Source organism: Protopterus annectens, chromosome 1.part0 (assembly GCF_019279795.1).
Source record: "Protopterus annectens isolate FY-2018-M chromosome 1.part0, PAN1.0, whole genome shotgun sequence".
NCBI classification, from domain to species: Eukaryota; Metazoa; Chordata; order Ceratodontiformes; family Protopteridae; genus Protopterus; species Protopterus annectens.
In genome coordinates, this window is record NC_056725.1 from 1,436,120,327 (window position 1) to 1,436,142,920 (window position 22,594).

The 22,594-nt window shown below is 38.8% G+C and overlaps 1 protein-coding gene across 1 annotated transcript in view; it reads right to left on the bottom strand.

Annotated features, from left to right (window-relative positions):
• The window catches only part of LOC122798550 (b(0,+)-type amino acid transporter 1-like), a 605,707-nt gene that overhangs the window by 11,655 nt on the left and 571,458 nt on the right, over positions 1 to 22,594 (bottom strand). The gene's annotated exons all lie outside the window — the stretch shown is intronic.

Sequence of the window (22,594 nt, forward strand, 5' to 3'; positions counted from 1 at the left end):
GTTGAACGGATAGAGACAGACAGATACAGAGAGGAATTGGAATGATATGTTGTGTGGGACAGGAAGGAACATCTGTATGGTGTTTGACTGTTTCTTATTAAATCATTAATCTGTCATTCTCTGTACAATATGATGCTTGCCACACGGAGAAATAAACAGCAGGAGGGTGCAATAAACATGAAGACATAAGCAGGATAAGGTTGGCTTACTAAGTCTCCCTGTTGGAGCTACAGTGGGTTTGCAAATAAGGTCTTGCTGCACTATTCAAATGGTATGTTAATGAAATGTTTTATATATATAGACATTCTCAGGAACACCAAGCAAGGATCACCACGATGTAATGAAAATATAATTTATTCCAAAAAACGAGCGCTTTCGCATACACACTGGTATGCTTCTTCAGGTTACATTTTAAATGAGAAATTCAGGCATTCTTATAGTAACAGCAATTATACAATTAAGTACTTAAAGAGCTTAATTTCCTGCTCTTTCTGGAATAATTAGGTAATCAAAAGAATTAATAGGGAATAACATAGTATATATCTCCTTGAAAAGAAATATGAATCACATTGTTGAATGAATACATATAATTAAATTCATAACTAGGTTAAATATCTGTATTTAAAATCAATATCAACATTTAACATTTAATAAAATATATCAAAAATAGATTAATTAGATTAATTAAACAATGTTAAATATAAAATACATTCTAAAAACATGAATTTATAGTTCTAGTTCATGCAATCACTGACACTGTATCTTATCTAATAGTCATAAATGATTATAAAAATATAATGAGTCAAAGTAATGTGTCAGTGTAAATAAATGTACTAATAGAAGATGTTTGGAGTTTTAATAACTCTCTGAATATTGATGTTGTTTAAAAATATATATATTGTTTACAAGTATGCTTACAACATAGGTGTGTCTATGTAAATATTGTGAAACATAGACAAAAATATAGTTCAATATATATAAAAATACGTACATACAAAAAAGTTTCGTAGTTTTTTAAGTATGCTACATTTATTTATTCATTTAATTATTGTTATATCCTGAGATAGCTATCTTTATTTTCTCTTAATATTAAACCACTTATATTATAGTATACTGCCTCTACTTTTAGATGTATAAGTATAATATTTAGCTAAGAATCTTCAATATAAGTATTCACATAAATATTTTTAATGAGTGCTTCAATAAATAAGCTATATATAAATATAAATAAATTTCTATAAATAACTGTATTAAATGGATAGATAAATAAATGAATAAATGAACTATCTTATTTTATATTACTGTACTTGTTATTGAAATATTCACATATAAATTATGTATTCTTACAAAGAGGAGACCAAGCATCTTATTTCCATTGTATGATATGCAATTGGTCTTAAAAATATTAACGTGAAGCTAGAACAGGTTTAATACTGACTGCGCTGTTTAAGCCTGGTGTTATAGGTGCCTTTAATCTTAGGATCCATTGCAACTCAACGTTCTCGAGGTGTAACATATTATCACCTCTTTTCTTATTGTTCTTCACTATTTGTATCACTCGAAACTTAAAATTATGATCAGGAAATAGACCAATGTGTTTGGCCAAGGCATTAGTTTGTATTTGTTTTCTTATTTCATAAACGTGGTTATAAATACGGTCTCTCAATCGCCTTGATGTTAAACCTACATAATAGGCATTGCATTCTTGACACGTAGCCAAATAAATCACATTGGTAGTATCACAAGTGGCATTGATCTTGAACTCATATTTATGATTTAGATCAGGTACTTCAAAGGCTATATTATTTGTAACATAAATGCACATACTGTATTTATTGCAAGGCTTTGTTCCTGTTTGGGTATTCTTGTATCCAATGAAACCAGACACTAATTTTTCTTTACAAATTAGTCTTTTTATGTTTTTGCTATTTCTATAGAAAAAAGTAGGTATACTACCTACCAATGCTTTAACTTCAGGATTTATAGTCAATATATTCCAATTCTTCTTTAATATATCCGTAACATTATGATTATCATTGGTGTATCTAGTTGTAAACGGGACCTTAGTTCTCATATCATTGGAATTTATTTTAAATCTTATATTAGTGATCTTTTTATTTACTTGTTCAACCTTATCAGCTTCTCTATATCTAGGTTCATTAATATCATTATTTATAGAAAATTCATTGTTAATATTTTCTATTAAACTTAGAGGATAGCCTCTTTCTAAAAATAGGTCACTCATAATAGCAAGTTGTTTATTACGTTCTGTTTGCTTACTACATAGTCTAGAGATCCTACTGTACTGATTTCTGACAATATTATGAAAAATGTGTCTTGGATGCATGCTGTTGTAATGAAGAATAGCATTTTTCCAACAATCCTTCCTATATAATTTTGTGTTTAAACCACTTTCATTATCAATAGATATCGTAACATCAAGAAAATTAATGGTGTTATATGAAAAATCAAGAGTAAATTCAAGAAATGTCGTAGTGGATTCAAGGTAGTTTAAAAGTTCTTTCAAGGAAGGTATATCACCCTTCAATAATATAAGAATATCATCCACAAAGTGTCTATACAGGATCATATTATTCATATATAAAGTGTTGAATATATGTTGACACTCCCAATAATATAGGACCAAATTAGCATACGAGTTGGCATAGGGGGTCCCCATCGCCACCCCCCATACCTGTTTGTATATTTTATCTCTAAATGAGAAAACATTATTATTCAACACTGTGTCCAACAGAGCATAAACAAGAAGTTGCGTATCTTTATCTATCATGGTATGTTCATTAATAACATGTCTCACCGCCTCAATACCATAATCATTTGGTATGGTGGTGAAAAGATTTTTTACATCCATAGTGGCTAGAATCATAGGAGTTCCTGTTTCATTCTCATAAATTATACTTTTAAGATCTACTAATAGCTGTTGCGTATCTTTCAGGATAGTTGGTATTTCTTTTATAACTGGTCCTAATATGGATTCTAAATAGATTGAGATGTTCTCGGTCAGCCATTTATTTCCAGCCACTATTGGACGTATTGGGGGTGGAAATGTCTCTTTGTGCATCTTTGGTAAGCCCTTGATAAAGGGAATCAAGGGTTTATCTATCACGTAGAAATCATAAAGCTGTTTGTTCAATTGTCTGCACATTAATAGATCATATAGATTGTCATGAACAATATATATTAGTCTGTCTAGCTCTGTGTCAGTTATAACCACATATTCTTTTGTATTGTTTAACATATTGAACATTAAATCATCATATAATTTGGTATTCATTACTACCAGACCACCTCCCTTGTCAGCTGGTCTCACTGTTAAGTTCTTATTATTAGAAAAGAATGCTAAAGCTTGTTTTTCACCTTTATCAAGGTTATAAAATACAAAGTTTCGTCCCTTGATATTTGTTAATTTTGAAAAATATTGATAAAAGTCATTCTCACAAACTTGAATGAAACAGCTAACATTAGATAACATCAGGAACAAAGACACTCTTTCTCTTACAAATGACTGTATTATTAGAATTTACTATAGTAGTTTAATTGGCATACATTAATTTTAATGATACATTGCGTGCAAAAGTTCGTAGATCAATTAACAGTTCAGCGAGACTGCTTCCTTGTGAGGGGACAAAGGAAAGCCCTCTATTTAAAAAGTTCTTTTCATCAGAAGTTAAATGGTGACTCGAAAGATTAAAACTCACGTATCCTTTCCTTTAATTGTCTCTTGGTCTTTCCTACATAGAAATTTCGACAAGATAAACAACTAGCTAAGTAGACCACATATGTACTACAGCAATTGGTATACCAATTACTAGTATATTTAAAATGTGTGGTTGGATGTATAAAACTAGATGCTGTATCTATAAATGAGCAATAATTGCATTTGCCACACATAGTGGTACACCCATTCTTTATAAAACTATGTGAATTGTTATATTTATAGCATATCATCTGTTTACGATTGCGCTTGTTTTTAAAAGCAAAATTTGGTCGTGGTCCTACAACCTGGCTGATTTTTTCATGTGACATAAGAATAGGCCAGTTCTTCTTAATAATGTCACAAAAAGCTCTATGATCACTAGTATAATTCATCGTAAAATTCACTAGATATTCATTGGATTGTTGTGTATTCCCATTGTGGGAAACTGAATTATTGGCATAGAGAAAAGGACATGCATTCGTGGGTCTTAATTCAGTAACCTCATGTTCCATTTGATCTACCTCATTGTGTTTATAACCTCTGCATTTAAATTCATCCTTTAGCTTAGATAGATCTGCATCAAAGACCTCTTGAACACTATCTAGTCTGGACATCTGCATGCCCTGGCCCTTCAGTACGTTCTTAAAAACCCTCTTCGGATGCATACTATTCCTGTGTAGGGAGGCATTTACCCTACATTCTTTCCTGAACATATGTGTGGCTATTTGGCCATCTAATGTCCTATATATCTTGACATCAAGGAAATCTATGGCAGCATATGAATGATGATGAGTAAATTTAAGAAAATCGGTGGTCATAGTCAAATATTGCACAAAATGTGGTATTAATTCACGTGGTACTTGCCAAAGAATAAAAAGGTCATCCACAAACCTTTTAAAAAGGGCTATATATTTTGTATATGTATGTTGACTGAGCATATATTTCTCTTCCCAACCACTCATAACCAAAATGGCATAACTATTGGCGCAGGGGGTCCCCATAGCTACCCCCTGCCATTGCCAATAATACTGCCCGTTGAAACAAAACAAGTTATGTTCCAATATAATGCTAACTAGGCCACACAGCAACACAATCTTACTATCAGCAAAACTTGCATATCTTTTTATAACATCATATAATATTTTCAAACCTTGTTCATTGGGTATACTTGTAAAATGACTGTACATCCAACGGAATAAAACTAAGGTCATTCAAATCAGTGCAGGAACTTAAAAACAAAGACATAGAGACTATAAAATGTCTAGTATCTTTAAGAATCACTTCAGATTTATCTACCAACTTTCTTAGTTCTTTCTCAACAAAAATAGATATAGATTCAGTGGCCCATCCCCCACCAGAGACAGTAGGTCTCATAGGGGGTCTGTGCATTGATTTATGTATGTTCATTTATCCTCTTCGGCACCACTACTTAGATCAAAAGGGTATACAAGGCATAATTATAACTTCGAAAGAACAGATGAAATGCTTGGCTTAGTTTTCCTTACAGTAGATGGCAATGTTGATACAATCTTGAAGTGCACATTTTACAGTGTTTTCTTTCATTTAAGAACACAAGCCTGTATTTTACATTTATATTTACAAATGATAGAATTATGTATCAAATTCTGTTTGACTCGCTGCAGCCTTCACCATCTTTCCCCAATCTTCACAGCTTGATTTTCTTTTTTAATGTTACTCTTTGAGTGTGGAGCTGCCAAGCTGAATTGCACTGATGATAGCAAAGTATTAGTGCATGTGTGACCATATGTTAAAGTGTTAAATTTAGAATGGGAATTAGCAGTACTCTGTGTTGCTCTGTGCCAACTTTCCTGCAATGATCAGTACAAGACAGGCTTCACAATAGGGAGCAGGCACATTAATATGGCATCAGGATAATGATGTGGTAAGGAAAGGTGTAGCCAACATTTAGAGCCACAGGAGTCAGACAAAATATTCCGATACATTTTTTTCATCTATCTGGATTTGAACCTTTAGAATATTGCAAGAAAAACATTTATATCTGAGTATTATCTAAGTACAACATGTAGGAATTCTTAATTCTGATAGCTCATATTTCACAGCAGATTTTAGCAAATGTGAATGTATGTATTCATCTTCATTACCCTATTGACCACTGTAATCTGTACATTTCATTTTTATTTATCATTTGTCAACCGGGAAAGTCCGACTTGGAACGAAGTCAATTTTCAGCAGGGAGGGGAATGCTCCAGATGCATGTCTTTGTAACGTGGGAGGAAACCGGAGCACACAGAGGAAAGTCACATGAATGCAAGGAGGACATGCAGACTCCACACAGAGGGCACCCCAGCCACGAATCAAACCAGAGAACCTCTTGCTGTGAGGCGACACTGCTACCACTGCACCACTGCACCATCCAGTCTAACTCTTCAGCTTGTTGAAAAATACTTTAACTTAATATAAATAGCCAAGCAAAGTGGTACAAAGGGCAACAGAGTAATGCGACTGAAGGCAATAAAATCACCAGCTATTGCCATAAACTGTTGCCCTTCTATTATTTAGCCTTACTTACATTTGTGGCCCAGTGGCAGACATTGTGCAAATTCAGAGGTAGACATATAATGATATGGAATGGAGGAGATACATCGACAGGGTGAGATGGAGGCAGGGACAATATAGCTTATGACAGAAAAAGGCGAATGTTGCTCAGAAAAATATGTAGCCAACAGGTACAGATAAGATAGTGTGCCAAAAACAGTCAGTAACACTTAGCTAATGGCTGGATTAGAACCCTTGAAAGAAATCACAAATCTATCTATACACTTGCGCATTATCTCAATATGGTACAAAGGAATTACTACTTCACAACTAAAGTACAGTGACAACTTACTGAAACAGAAGGGTTGAACAGATAGAGAGAGCCAGACAGACAGATGCAGAGAGGAATTGGAATGATATGTTGTGTGGGACAGGAAGGAACATCTGTATGGTGTTTGACTGTTTCTTATTAAATCATTAATCTGTCATTCTCTGTACAATATGATGCTTGCCACACGGAGAAATAAACAGCAGGAGGGTGCAATAAACATGAAGACATAAGCAGGATAAGGTTGGCTTACTAAGTCTCCCTGTTGGAGTTACAGTGGGTTTGCAAATAAGGTCTTGCTGCACTATTCAAATGGTATGTTAATGAAATGTTTTATATATACAGACATTACAATACAATACAATACAGACATTTGCAGTTTAATATATGATAGGTATATGACATGTCATGAATTTATAGATTGACATACAGCTGTAATCAAACCACAACACTATGCAAAAACATCAGATTATGAACAGGGTAAGTATCTCAACATGCCTCATAGGAACTCCTATTTTATTACATCCATCTGCCTTAGAACTGTTGCATTAACTGTCTCACAGTACTGACATTAGTCTGTCTTTACTCTGTATTCCAATAGTGCAGCAGGTTTAAGCAGATTTGCATGAAAGTAACCTGACTAGTGCAGATTAAATTGAAATCATCAGTTTTTGCAATAAGTTAAAAAAGATTCGTGGCCACTCAGCATTGCTGTGCTAGGCCAACCTCCACTCAAATGCTGAGGACATAAAGTAAAGGGTTTTCAGTGAGTCATTTCTGGCCATGTTGTTGGGTGGGAATTTATTTCTGACCAGATTAAACGTGTGAAAAAAAAGGGGTGGATAGGACAGTGCTGAAAATAGGTTTGGTCAGCAGAGGGTAAGGCACAGGAAAAAGAATACAGGAATCTGCAGGGCGATCAAGGGGGAAGACCATGACTATTCACTTTGTCTCAACAAAAATGTATAACTGTGCACTCAACTTCATGGCTTTGGAGAGTCACCACACCAGTGATGGGTGACAACAACAGAATATGTTGTATAGCCAATTCAATCAAATCAAGTCTGTCAAGATGACACATAGATGAGGTGTTAATCTATGTATTGGGGCTTAATTTTTTTCTGTCCCCATTTTTTATTTTTTTGGTAGAGAGAGGAATGTTGGGAAGCATGCTAAGGCAGGTAGTTAGGATAAGTTAGGAAGCATGTGCAGACACACAGAACATGCAAGACAGACAGGGATGGTGATGGATACAAGAGGTTGGGGACACCATGATTGGGAATAGGAACACCCATACTCAGCTTGAGAACAGTGAAAATCTAGTTCTCACCCTCTGAACTGTAATCACTATCACCTGCAGCAGTTCCCTGGGTCATCGCCAGATGTGGAATCATCTTTGCATTCTGACTCAGGACCTTTTCAGACCTACAGATATGTGTACTGAGGCCCCCATCCATGATATCCTACATCACCTGTCAGCTCCACTGATACTGATTCTGGAGGGTACCATTACACCAGCAGCCAGGGCACAGCTACCTGATACAAGTGGAGCAGGTATGGCAAGGGTTGAGAAGGCAACACTCACAGGTTGTAAACCCAAAGTGCTAGGTGTCTTTGCTGCCATCTGTGGAGGTATGGTGGGCTGAGCTGCACTGGCTGATGTACCTCTCTGTGCTGTTGTTTCAGCAACAAGGTATGAAAACAGAATGTTAATAAATTATAACCCCCAAAAAATAGAGAGCAATAGGGTGGGGGAGACAAAAAAGATAATTAGGTACATTGCACGTGACATTAATATAGTTTTTCAATAAGTATGGCAATACATAAACAATTATGATAATTTACTATTGTACAGCTTTGCAACATCCATATATGATTGAAAGGTAATAATATGTCATAAAATAAACACATTTCCCTGCTATAATATAACAAAGAGCAGCCTTTATTTCCCTGTGATGGATAGGATAGATACATTCAAATGTAATAATTGCAATAATTGAATCGTTCCTGACATATTATTGCTGTCAATATTTAAGAAATACTTATCCAGTAATAAAAAATAATTGCTATTTCCTGGTATTGAACCCACACACATTTACTCTGGTGTATCATTGCCTAATGCATACAACAAGAGTTATTGGGGAAGGCATGCATGCTTGAGATTAAGGTTGAGGTATGCCTGATCGAGAAGCTATTGATTGAGGGAATGAAATTGAATTTCTGGCTTGAATTTGGACCTGAGTCATGCTTACTCCATGCCTCTCTGAGGTGAGTTAATGTCTCCTGGTGCACCTCATGTTTTGCAGCTATTTCCTCTACAGCTGTACAGTACAAAAAGAAAAGAAATATATGTAAAAGCTTAATGAGTAACTGCATTTGCTGGCAAGATTATTAATGCCATATCATGGACAGGTTAAGGGTCAGTATATTCACACAAATGAGAGGTGTCTGCAGTCCTAAATTCAGCCTTTCCATTAGCTTAAGAGGTCCTGCTTGTGCTTCTTAAGGTCACTGCTGTGGTGATGACATTCTTTCCCAGTGCATGGGATGCCAGTTGTACTGGAGACAGCCTTGGCTTTGCTACTTCAAGCTTCAGCCTTATTCTGAGATCTGTTATAATCTCCCTGCAGTAGCTTCAGTCTGTAGGACTTCACAAGAGGTCCCACAAATTTCCTGGACTCCTCTACACCCCACCTTTGTGCTCTAAATCTGGCACCATTCTCTCCCTCACCAACCATCTCTGCAAAAGTCAAGCTAATGAAATATGTCTGAATTGGAGTCAAATTCAGATCTCATGGATAACGTGTGCAAGAATGCACAGTTTTGCCAGCTGCATTTTCCCAACTGAAAGCAGGTGGATGCCTTGGTAGACACATTGGCACTACTTACATTGCATAGCAGTAAAGGTGTGAAACATGGCATTGAGCTTTGCCATGTGTGATGCTCAACCTATTGACAGAGGTTCCAGTGTTCAACAATGGAATGCTTAATGGTATGGTTTTTAATCCTTGTAGTTTGGTAGTGGATAGGATGAATTGCGACATATTGTGATGCTGGGGTTTACACAATGTTAAAATATTGTTGTGCCAGCTGGGAATTGAACCCATGGGATCAAGTATGCAAAAACTGAACTTTATCTTATTAATTTACATTGCCACAGGAGGTCTACATTTTAAGCATGGAAATTAGAGATATACTAATTACAGAATGAATGGTGGTACACTACAGAAAGGCCCAAATATGTATGTTTTTAATTAGTCCTGGGAATGGATTCTTATTTAAAAGTCAATATTTATGTTCGTAAATATATTTCAGATGGATGTGGTTGGATGAGCTGAGTAATACAGGTTGGGGAATGTTACATACGTACTTCCCAAGGCATAGCTGCCCTAAACACATAGGATATGTATTGAGTCATGATGATTATAGCAAAACTATTGTGCCCATCATACATATGCAAATGAATTTTAAATGAAATATCATCATTATCATGTTTAAGAAATTGCACACAAATTAGCTTGAAGCTATATGTCAATCATTAATTATATATATGTTAAACAGAAATATTTACATATGCAAGCATTATTGATACATTGCTTGCAAGAAAAAAGTTTATCTTACCAAAAATTGGAAAATGAATCTACTCCAACAATGAAAGAATTTGTAAGCATTGTAACCGAGGTTTGTCAATTAGAACTTATTACAATCAAGACAAGAACAACCAGAATCACCTCTTCCTACAACACTTGGATGAAATTTAAAGAACTGCTAAATAAACAGTTGTTAATACTTAAATAATTAATGTTAATTATTGCTATCATTTAGAATTCTTGTACAATAGGCAGACACTTGTGTAAATATTTTTTTTTGTTTTGCTTTTTTAATATTCCTGTTTTGTTTTTTTTCATAGTGATGCAGTTCTATACATTTCAAATGTTATTGATTGTTATCTGAAATGTTAAAACCTAAAAAAATATTTGAACAAGAAACATGTTTAACTTTATTATTTTATTTATTTTTACAGTCCTTTATAAAAGTATCATTTAGCTGGATTCAAACCCTTAATCAGATGTGTTCTTCATGAACTTTCACTGTACTTATACCTTGTGCATCAAAGATAGGTGTATGACAGATGGAGTTTTTCTACTCAGTTTTGTCCAGAGTACTGAGGAAAGCACAAAATTGCCAGGCTTGTGTGTGCTACATAATCATCATCATCATCATCATCCCCTTTTTCCCATTTACATGGGGTCGGGGTATCGTATTAACAGTCACCAACTCTCTTGATTCAGTGCCACTGTCCTGCCTTCTTCAACACTCATGCCTGACTGTCACAGATCTTCTTTCACACAATCCATCCACATTTTTGCTGGACGCCCTCGCTTCCTCTTACCTTCTTCCTGTCTGTCCCAAATCTCCCTCACCAGATTGTCTTCTGCTTTTCTACACATGTGCCCATACCATTGTAATCTGTTCTCTTTGATCTTTTCTGCAATTGGAGCTACTTTGGCTTCTGCTCTTATTTCCTCATTTCTTCGCCTGTCCCACAGTGTGCATCCTACCACCTTTCTGAGGCACTTTATTTCCATCACCTCTAGCTTCTTCAACTGTTCTGCCTTTACTGCCCAGGTTTCTGTACCATACAGTAGTACTGGTCGCACCACTGTCTTGTACACCTTACTTTTCAGCTTCTTTGGCATTCTTCTGTCATATACCACACCTGATACTCTATGCCAGTTGGCTGCAGCCCCTCTGATTCTAGCTTTGACCTCTTCATTCAGACTACCCTTCTCCTCAACCACCCCTCCCAGATACTTGAAGCTGTTTACCTGTTCCACTATCTTCCCATCTATCTCTATTCTCAGCTTCTTCTGATTTCCCCAATCTGCTGCCATTACCACTGTCTTATCTGTGCTTAGTTTCATCCCATGTGCCTTCAGATTTGCATTCCATTCTCCTATCCTTTGCTGAAGTTCTAGAGCAGAGTTTGCCTGTACTGCCACATCATCTGCATACAGCAGCTTTGTTGCTCTGACCCCTCCAACCTGTTTGCTGATGTAGTCCATTACCAGTATGAACAGCAGTGGGCTCAGAGCTGAACCCTGGTGTACACCCACTCCCACTGGGAACCCCTCAATGAGGCCAAATACTGTTCGTACTTGAGTCACTGGGTCCTTGTACATAGCCTGTACTAATTCTACCAATGTTTCTGGGACTTCAAACCACCGCAGTACTGCCCAGATCAGCTTTCTTGGGACCTTGTCATATGCTTTCTCCAAGTCTAGGAAAGCCCAGTTTGACTCTCTCCTCTTCTCTAGTTTCTTCTCAAGTATCTGTCTCAATGCAAACATTGGGTCAATCGTGCTGCATCCTGATCTGAATCCAAACTGTTCATCTCCCATCTTACATTCTACTATTCTGCATATCCGTTTATCAATCACCCTCTCCAGAACTTTCATGCAATGTGGTAGGAGTTTGATGCCTCTGTACTGTCCACAGTTGTGGATGTCCCCTTTGTTCTTGTACACTGGCACAAGTATGCTTATTCTCCAGTCATGTGGAATATGCCTTTCTCTCCACACTGCAATTAGTACCCTCAGGAGCCATTTCTCCCCTAGCTCACCCAGCATCTTTATCATATCTGCTGTGACCTCATCTGAGCCTGCTGCTTTCCCTGACTTCATTTTCCTTAGTGCTGCTCTTACTTCTTCTAAGCTGGGCTCCTATTCTACTCTCATTGTAGGCTGTTTCTGGGGCAGTACCGCTTCTGTGGGGTTTTCTTCATTCAGAAGCTGCTGGAAATACTCCTTCCATCTGCCTTTGATATCCTGTGGGCTGGTAAGCAGGTTGTTGCTGGAATCCCTTATGAAGGGTCTCTGACTATCTTCTTTATCTTTCTGTCTTTGCCTTGCAACCTGGTATAGTTTCTTTGTGCCCCTTACTGAGTCACTTTCCAGAAGCTGATAGAGTGCCTCTGATGCCCTATTCTTTGCTATTGCAACTTTTTTCTTAGTTTCTTTGTTAGTCAATCAGTAGTCCTTCCTAGCTTGGTCAGTCTTTTCAATCTCCCACTTCTTCCTGCACTCCTTTCTTTTGATTACTTCCTGCACTTCTGCATTCCACCACCAGCTTTCCTTATGCACCTTATTTCCATACCTGGCTCGGCCACATATCTTTTCTGTAGTCCTAACACATGCTGTTTTAGGCGCTGCCACTCTTCTTCAACTCCACCTATTTCCTCCTCTTCTTGGGGTGCTAGAGCCATGAGTAATTCCTTGAACTGCTGTACTTTCTCTCCAGTCTACTTCCAGGTCTTCAGCCTGGTCTCTGTTGACCTTAGAGCCTTCTCTGACCACTGCTTGCAGCTGATTGTGGCAATTACTGGTTTATGCTGTGAACCAACTGTTTCACTGGGGATGACTTTGCAATCATGGATTCTACCCCAGTGCCTTTTCCTTACTAGGAGGAAGTCTACCTGAGTTGCATGTTGGCTACTCTTGTATGTGATCTTGTGACTGTCTCTCTTTCTGAACCATGTTTTGGCTATTATCAAGCCATTTGCCAGACAGAAGTCTAGAATGGCTTCTCCTTCTTTATTCCTATTGCTCCACCCATGTGGACCCAGGCAGTCCTCATATCCTGTTCTGTCTGTCCTGATATGTGCATTTAAGTCACCCATTATCAACACCAATTCATGTTGTCCTGCTTTATCTAGTATGTCCTGCAACTGCTGTCTGAATGCACTCTTTTCCTCACTATCACAACCCTGCGGTGGGGCATAGGCTGAGATTATGAATACTGTCCTATCATTACACTGGAGTCTGATTGCCATGAGTCTGTCATTAATTCTGATGATATCCCTCACTGACTTCTGAAGCCTCTGTCTCACCCAAATTCCTACACCATTTTTAGCCTGTCCACCACCTGAGTAGTAGAGTCTGGATCCCAAGCCAAGTGGCTTTGTTGCACCACCCTTCCATCTCGTTTCTTGGATACATAGGATGTCCAGCCTCCTCCGTATCATCATGTCATCCACTTCTAAGCTGCGTCCTGTCAGTGAACCTACATTAAGTGTAGCAATTCTTAGTTCATGTTTGTCAGGTTGGTTGGTTTTATGTCCAGCTTTCACTCAACAGAGCTATCCCAGGTAACCCAGGCTGGGCAACTAGACACCGGCCAGCCAGTAGCCTATTGACCCAGGGCTGCTGGGCTTTTATGGTGGGCACACACTAGCCAATAGGGGCACATATACCCCTCCCACCATTAGCATGGGTCCCTGGCGTGGGTCAGAGAGTAGGCCAGGTCCTCAACCCACTTATCACCGGTAACTACCCATGCCCATTTTTTGGCGACAGTCTACATGACCGAATCACCTAGAGTCATATTTTACACCGTCGAGTGGCTAGCCCTGCCATGGCATGCAGTTTGTGATCCGTACTCTCCTATCTTGAGGATACTGCACACCAAAATAGATGCCCAAAGCGGTTGGTCTTTTTACAACTCTTCCCCCCATTGGGCACCATGTAGAGTCTGTGCCGCTGCCCACATCTCCATTCATTGGTGAGTTTGAGATGGAAACACTCAGCATGTTTTTCAAACATGGGAGAGACCCCACGGAGACACAGAGAGAACATGCAAACTCCAAAAAGGCAGATAGTGATGGACCTTAGGGTTAGGGTTTGGGTTAAGGTAAGTGGATAGATAGTAGTGTATGTATAGTTTAGTGTAGGGTTAGTTGTAGGATTATAAGTGTATGTGTGTGTATTTATGTTTTTTAGGTGTGCTTGTGTTGTGTGTATGTGTTTCGGAATAGCAAATTTTTTCATGGAAAAAAAGTCTCTGTTTTGAATGTTCGATATTATGTGGTTTAGGTATTTTAGGTTAGATGAAATAGCATTCGCTATTTTCATCTTTTGATAACATGATATAAACACAATAAGCCAGCATTAAAAGATGCAACCACAATCATGGACAATATCAGAATAATACCACCAGTAATCCCATGCCTCTGAAATAACATATGTGATTTAGAGTGATCAGAGATTATTCTGCACAAACACACTCGTACAACTATTATGATATGTCCACACTCTATAAGGGTAATCACACACACACTGTCCTGGCACTGTAACATCTGCTGGAGGCGTTAGGAGGGACACTGCTTTACCTGTATGCAACATTATGAGCAATATAGGCTAGTTGACTGGTGTGCATGGCATATATGTGTGTGTGTGTGTGTGTGTGTGTGTGTGTGTGTGTGTGTGTGTGTGTATATATATATATATATATATATATATATATATATATATATAAAGAGAGAGAGAGCACAATCCACAGTGTCATGAATGTTATAAATGCTATTAATGTTTTCAAACACCTATGTATGCACTGTGTGCATCACCAGAACAGGTAGCACACATGCATCTGATGTAACAACTTGATGGGGGTTCTGCACCATCAGACAGTAATGTTTATGCCCCATAAAAAATATCTAGGAATGGCCAATAAACTGTGCGACAGCTCACTGTGACAAAGTTGGTAGACTTCAATTACACATCAGTGGATGATGTGTGGAGAGGTACATGAAGAAGGGTGCATTGTACTCAGTAATTGGTGTGATGAAGGCTGTGAACTATGGAGGTATTATGGTGTCTGATGTGTATGTCTTTCTCATACTCAGTACTTGCGTTACATACAAAGGAGTAGTCAGCACTGTGACCACATGCTGGTGGATGTTCTACTTACCATCTACCCCAGGACACAGGTAACATACCTATTTATCTGATTATAGGGTGTGATGCCTACATTATACTTGGGCTGTGTGTTTGTTTTCCTGATGTAACAAATCCCCCATGCTTTCTTGTCATTGCAGGTGTTGTCAATGACTGTGGCAGCAATCTTTGGTGTGTATTGATACTGCCTGTATTATATTATCACATCTGGAGTCAATGATTTTGCACACTCTGTAGTCCTTCAAGCAGCTGTTTGGACACAGGATGTGTATGTCATCTGTGATGTCCATCACTTATATAATGGAAAGGAAAGGGCCTAGCAGACAGCCCTAATGTATGGACCTGATCACTGGACCTGAGATATAGCTCACTTCACACATGTCAACATAGTTAGATGCCATGTATGTGATCCACTGGTCTACCCACTTGGTGATATAGCTGGTTATGGCTACAGTTGACAAAGTTGATTGAATACCTCAGTGTGGATTTGTGTCAAAGGCCATGGCTAGTCAAGTTCAACAAGATGATAATGTTGTCATCATTCATGCCCTTGATGACCTCTTTGAAGACATCCTTCAAATGTAACAGACGTGAAGTAGCATTAACAACTCATACAGGTCTGTTGCACACAGCCGGGATATTACTAGTGTCCATTCAAAAAAGGTCCAAGATGACATGTTGGTCTACCTCACAGTTGAGGATAGTCAGAATGTGTCTATGCATGCATGCATACAGTGCTGTCCCCCTAATTCAGATGGATGCATGTTGATGTACACCCTTCTACGGGAACATAGTCTGTGTGGAGTGTGTGTTGAGGTGTGTATGCAACTGTATCAGGAAGGGGTATGTGCTGAGTCATGCCATAGGTGATCTGTGATATTGTCACAGCCCATTGATTCTGTGTAATAGGCCTATCATGATCTGGCCTAGGGTTTTGACACAAACCTCCATGCAGGCATCATTGAGAAACTCTTCTAGCCCTTATGTCACTAGATAGGTAACCAATTGGCTCACTGAGAGAACACATAATGTGAAAGTCGGTGAATCAACCTTTACCAGTAGAGCTGTCACCAGTGGTGTACCACATGGATCTGTATTTGGCCCTTTACTTTTGGAATTTATTCCTCGACAGTTCAGGCTAAAGTATATGGCCTTTGGCTTACTATGTTTGCTGATTCTTGAATACTGGGTGCAATCACTGAGTCCACCAATGATAAGATACTACAGAAGGGGCTAACATAGACAAATTATTGATGACAAAGTCACATAATCTAGAGAGAGACCACAGGGGTTTCTCACCAAGAAAGCACAGATCCTACAAACTATGCCATGATGTATGTGGCTAGACTGAAAGCCATGTCACTGTAATGTATATTGTACAGGATAAGGTGACTTCTGCCTGGTCTGCAGGCCAGTCTCTCACCCTGCCCTGGTGGGAATAGCGATTGTCCACAAATCAGATATAGCTGATGATATCAGTAGTGTCTGTTGAGTAGAATATGGTAATAACAGTGTCCTATATGCTGGTGTAAAAGGCTGTCTGTAATATCAAGCAAGAGCGAAAAGACACACACAGCCAGTTGACAGTAGTGAGAACTGAGCTCATAATTAGCTAAGCACAGAAACTGCAGACCTCTGTATTTAAGGAAAGCTCCACAGCTTAGGTCTGACTTGGAGTGTCCTAGATAACACTTTATAGCTGATGACTTTGACAGTGTCTGTTGAGGAGAATATGGTAATAATAGTGCCCCACATGCTGGTATAAAATGCTCTCTATAATGTCAAACTAGAGTACACACACACACACACACACACACACACACACACACACACACACACACACACACACACACACACACACACACACACACACACACACACACACACACACACACACACACACACAGTTGACTACACTGTGAATAGAACCCTTACCTATCTAAGTACACAGACTACAGAACTCAGTACTGTATTCAAGTGCCATGGCACACATTTGATTTTTATAAGACTACAGGCCAATTTATAGTCGATGGCATCATGACATTAGCAGGGCATGTTAGAGTGAAGATGTTGGGAGGTGTAAATGAAGTGTAGGCATGTGCAAGTATCAAAATAATGTCAATCCATGGGATTGAAGAAGTAACTATAGGATACACACCTGCTCTTCAGGCTACACCAACACACACACACACACACACACACACACACACACACACACACACACGCACACACACACACACACGCATACACACGCATAGACACACACACACACACACACACACACACACACACACACACACACACACACACACACTTGACTGCAGTGAGAACAGAACCCCTACCCATCTAAGTACTTAGACTACAGAACACAGTACTTTACACAAGTGCCATGGGACAAATCTGACTTTTATAAGACTGCAGGTCAACTTATAGTGGATAACAAGAGCAGAGCATGTTAGTGAAAAGATGTTGGGAGAGCTGCATAGGTTCATGGATTCATAAGTTCATAGGAATTTACTAGCCTAATGATCCTAGGGCATTTACAAGCCTAGCCAAATAAAAACACACATACCATTATTGAGCATAGTTAAATAGTCATTGTTAGCGGAGTGATTTTGTGATCAGCACTGACTGGTCCTTACATTAGGGACATAAGTTCCACCCCAGGGGTGAATTTACAATAACCCATCCAGTTGTCAGTGTTGCGCTTGAATAGGGTCATTGAGAAGAACTGCTTCACATGCAGTAGGAGGAGTGGCAATTGCTGGGAGATATAGTTGTCTCCTCAGCATGTTCTGTTTATGACACAGGCTAGATTGAGATGCCTGGAGCAAGTTATTTTTGTCCCATTTTATTTTCAGATATCCAACATTTCCAGTAGAGCAGGGTCCAAGACTAATATGTAGGCCAGGCATAGGTCATCTCTCAGCAGACTGCATGATACTGAATACAGTGACAGATCTTTCAGTCTTTCCATGTATGTCATGTTTTGGAGGCCTTGGATTCTCCCGGTCACAAACTTCTGTGTTTTTTCCAGTTGCTGCAGCTGTCTTGTGAGGTACAGACAGAACTGAGCATTGTACTCAATTAGTGGTCTGATAAGGGTAGAGTACAGCAGAGCTATGACCACCCTGGTCTTGGATGTGATAGTCTTACTTATGAGGTGCACAATGTAGAATGTGTGTCTTACCACTATGGATACATAGCGATTGAAGTGTAGATTGCTATAAACATGTGTTCCCAAGTCTCGCAACACTGTATTTGAGCTTAGAGGAATGCTATGTATATCATAATTAGCAGGGGTCCTTCATAGCCAAAGGAATATTTTTTCCTTTAAAGTTCAGTCCATGAGTTTGGCAACAGTCATTTGTCTGTGTCAGCCCCTTCTGTAATATGTTAACATAGTTGGGGAACTCTATATGACTGCATCCAGTTGACAGTCATCTGTATACTTGGTAAACCACAGGCCATCTACCTTTGCCTGGACTTTAGCAAAATAGTTTCTAAACAGTTGAGGGTCCAGCACAGATCCTTGTGTATTCTACTGGTAAGTGGTCTAGTGGTGGAAGTGTAGTCCCCAACTTTGATAGTGTGTGTTCTGTCAGTGAGCCAGTTGGTTATCCATCTAGTAATGTATGGGTTATTTCTCAGATGAGAGATTTTCTCTATGATACCTGAATGAGGGGTAGGGTCAAAGGCCTTGGATAACTCAGCATAGGTGGTATGTCCTGTTATCTGTCATCCAAGTCTTTGTGGTCAGTATCAAGGGAGTCCTCCAGGTTTAATAAGCAAGATCTACTCTTGACAAAACCAAAATTGGTCGGGTCAAGTGTGTTGAAAGTCACTTATGTCCCTGTGGATAAGGTCCATGTTGACTCCTTCCCTAGCCTTGCAGATAAGGCTTTTTAGGCTTATGGGTCAATAGTTCTAGTTTTGCATGTTATCAGATTGATGTGCATTACATATCACACATTTGATATTAATTTCTGTAGTGTAGGTGATATATGTGTTGAAAAAATACTGAGACACCAGGGTTGCAGTGCTTGGGGGGGAGGCAATACATGGCTGTATTGTAAATATGTGACATATTGTCAGATAGGATCTTCAATTTGTTATGTTTCGATGTGTAATTTCATGTCATAGATAGGAAATACACAGTAAACAGAGGTAATATATAATAATATTTACTTTTTCATAGTGCTCTAACAGTAGGCTTGAGCAATGGTTAGCAAAGTGTTTGCGCATGGAAGATACACATTTTCAATACTTTCCATGTTTGCATGTAGTTAAGCAGTTTGCAAATGTGAGCTGCATTGTGAAAAGTCTGAGAGTTAGTACTGAGTCTATGAAATACACCTGCTGCTTAACTGACTCTGTGGCAGCAGGTGTAAGTGCATTGACACCTTTCCTTTTGAGCCCAGATGATACTGGGTTTGAATTCAGGTGTATCTAATACTTTTAAAGACTTTTAAATAAACAGTGATAATGCAATCACATGAATTCTTTATAGTACATGTTTTGCTGTGTGTTGGTATAATGCAGCAGGGTTAAATGTCATTGTGCGGAGATAACAGCAGCATTGTACCATCGCACACCATCACTGCACATTGGTGTGTGATGTGAAACTCACAAGCATAGAGCCCAAAAAGTGAAGAGATCCATTGCTTTTTCTGCTACTTATGTGTGTTATGTTTGATTCTATTTTTTGACCAGATTAAGGTGTTAAAATGGGGTAGATAGGAAAGTGGTAATATGGGGAGCAAGTGGTGGGGGGGCAAAGGGTAAGCAATACAAGAACATGCAGGAGGAAGGTAGGAAATAACCACAGCTATCCATTTCTTTAACAGTGTAATCCGAAAATATGTGCATAATATTAACTGAATTTGGACTAACACCTCCACAAAGAGGGGTGACAACAAAGTAATCATATTGTACAGCCAAATGGCCAGAACCAAGTGTGCTACGAAGACGTGTATGAAATGGAGAGCTATGTATGGGATGATTTTATTTTTATTTTGTGGGAGAGGTGCCCATTTTTTTTTTAAATTCAGTCAGAGAATTCTGGTTGGTAAGGGAGATAGGTATGTCTGGGTCAAGTAAGTTGGGTAGGTGAGGAAGCAAATGCAAACATACATACAAGACAAACAAGACAAGAGACAGGGATTGTGATGGACACAAAAGAGTAGGGGACCCCATGACTTGGGTGAGGGAGGGGACAACATTGGCTCATGGACATCAAACTTGGAAACAGTGAGAATTGAGCCCTCACTCTGCTGGCAGCTGTGGTTTTTGACATCTCATCCTCTTACAGACCATGAGGGAGAGCAGCCTCTCCATCTGGCATAGGCGTACACCAATGATGCTATGCACAACCCTATGCATCATTCCTGGCAACTCCTTGTGGGTGATGAAATCACCACCTCCACCACTGCTTCTGAAGGGTACCACTGCACCAGCTTCTGCGGCACCACTGCCTGAGAGGGCACAGCTAGTGTAGGGGCAGCAGAGGCACTTCTGCCAGGTTGGCTCCTAGATGTGCTGGGTATAAGTGCTGGAGCCAGTGGAGCAGGGGCAGGCTGATCCACTGAGGCTGGCCTACCTCACTGTGCTGTGTAACATCTAGTGATGTGGTACACATGGACGACATGGAGACATTTTGACAATACATAATAGAAAATAAAAAAGAGAGAGACAAAGGTTGGGGCAAGTGAAAACAAGAGATAAAATTAGTACCATCATATGTTACATACGGTGCATTAATACAATTATACAACTCTTTTATCTGAAGTATTACATTTAAGTATACATCATAGCAGATACTGACTAAACTACATATAGCTGAAAGTAATCCTTGAAATATGCATATATTGCACATATGTGTGTTCAAATTATACAGATTACAGTTTACAGCAGAACATTTGTGCCACTGGTATAGAGTTTTTACTTTAATGTAAATATTATTGAAGAAATAACAGTGTTGTAAACTTGTGACTCATGGTATTTGAACCCACAATCTCTGATTAGAGTCTAATATTGGAATCTTACAATTTGTTTGTGCTACAGACTAATGCATTCATATTTGCTTTTACAGTTGGGATATGCATGCTCAATTTAATACAGCTCTATAAAAGACCAAAAAAAGCTATCTTTAACTTTTAAGGCTACAATAACACTTCTCCTCTGCTGCATACAAGCCACTTGCATCCCTCAGTCTCTCCAATCGAGCAACATGAGCTTGCCGGTTGAAATCAGATTTGGTGGTAGATGGGGAAAGAACAGAAAAGAACAGAATAGTATTATGCATTCCATTCTTGCCTACATGTAGCTTTCTAAGTCTTACAAGTACTCTCTTATTGCCATACTAACACAGCTGTGGGAAGTCTGCGGTCTCAAATTCCTCCAACCAATGGTTGAGAGTATCCCTTTGTCTCCTGTGCAGGTCATTAAAATGATGCCTTCATTGCTCTCCATTGTGTGGGATACCAATGGCACTGGATACAGCCTGGGTCAATCTATTCCCTGCAGATGTCTTTGGCTGTAGTGCTTTACCAGCAGTCCAATAAATATTCTGGACTCCTGGACACCCCATCTCTGTGTCCTAAACATGGCACCTTCCTCTCTAATGCCAACCATGTGTGTCAGCTGAAATAGAGCAATGGAAAATGATGTTTTACTACCAATTCTAGTTATTGAATTTACTGATACTGCACAAACCTGAGGAGTGATGCAAACTGGATTTGTGCAATGTTAAGTGGATAGCAGCAGTGCCAAACATGGAATAATTAAATCATTGAAATTGGAAGGTTAATCTGACAGTTTGAGGAGTGTCTACTGATGTAGCCTGGAAATATATATTGGAAATTGGATGGTAACTCTTAGGTGAGTTAGGTTTGCAGACATGAACTGGGGGCATAACTGTAATGACCTGATACATTATTTTTACCTTTATACATTGTGAACATTGATTTTTCCTCTATGGGATTCCAACTTAGACATAAGAGGTGAAACATTTTCTTCCAGAGTGTTGATTTTCCATCTTTGCCACAAAAGAAGTGCTGCTCAGACATTGTCAGGAATCATACATAAATGCAGCTGACAATGTGAGCTGTTTCACATGTATGTGTGTGACCTGACAAAGTTATTGGATATATATCCAGTTGTGTATGTGTCTTATGCAACTGTGAAGGCCATTCAAGTCCAGATGGCAGAATTATATTTACAGAAATATAATACACAGTATACCTGTGGTCATACATCTGAAAAAACAATAATGGTGTCTCATTCCTCATACATATAATT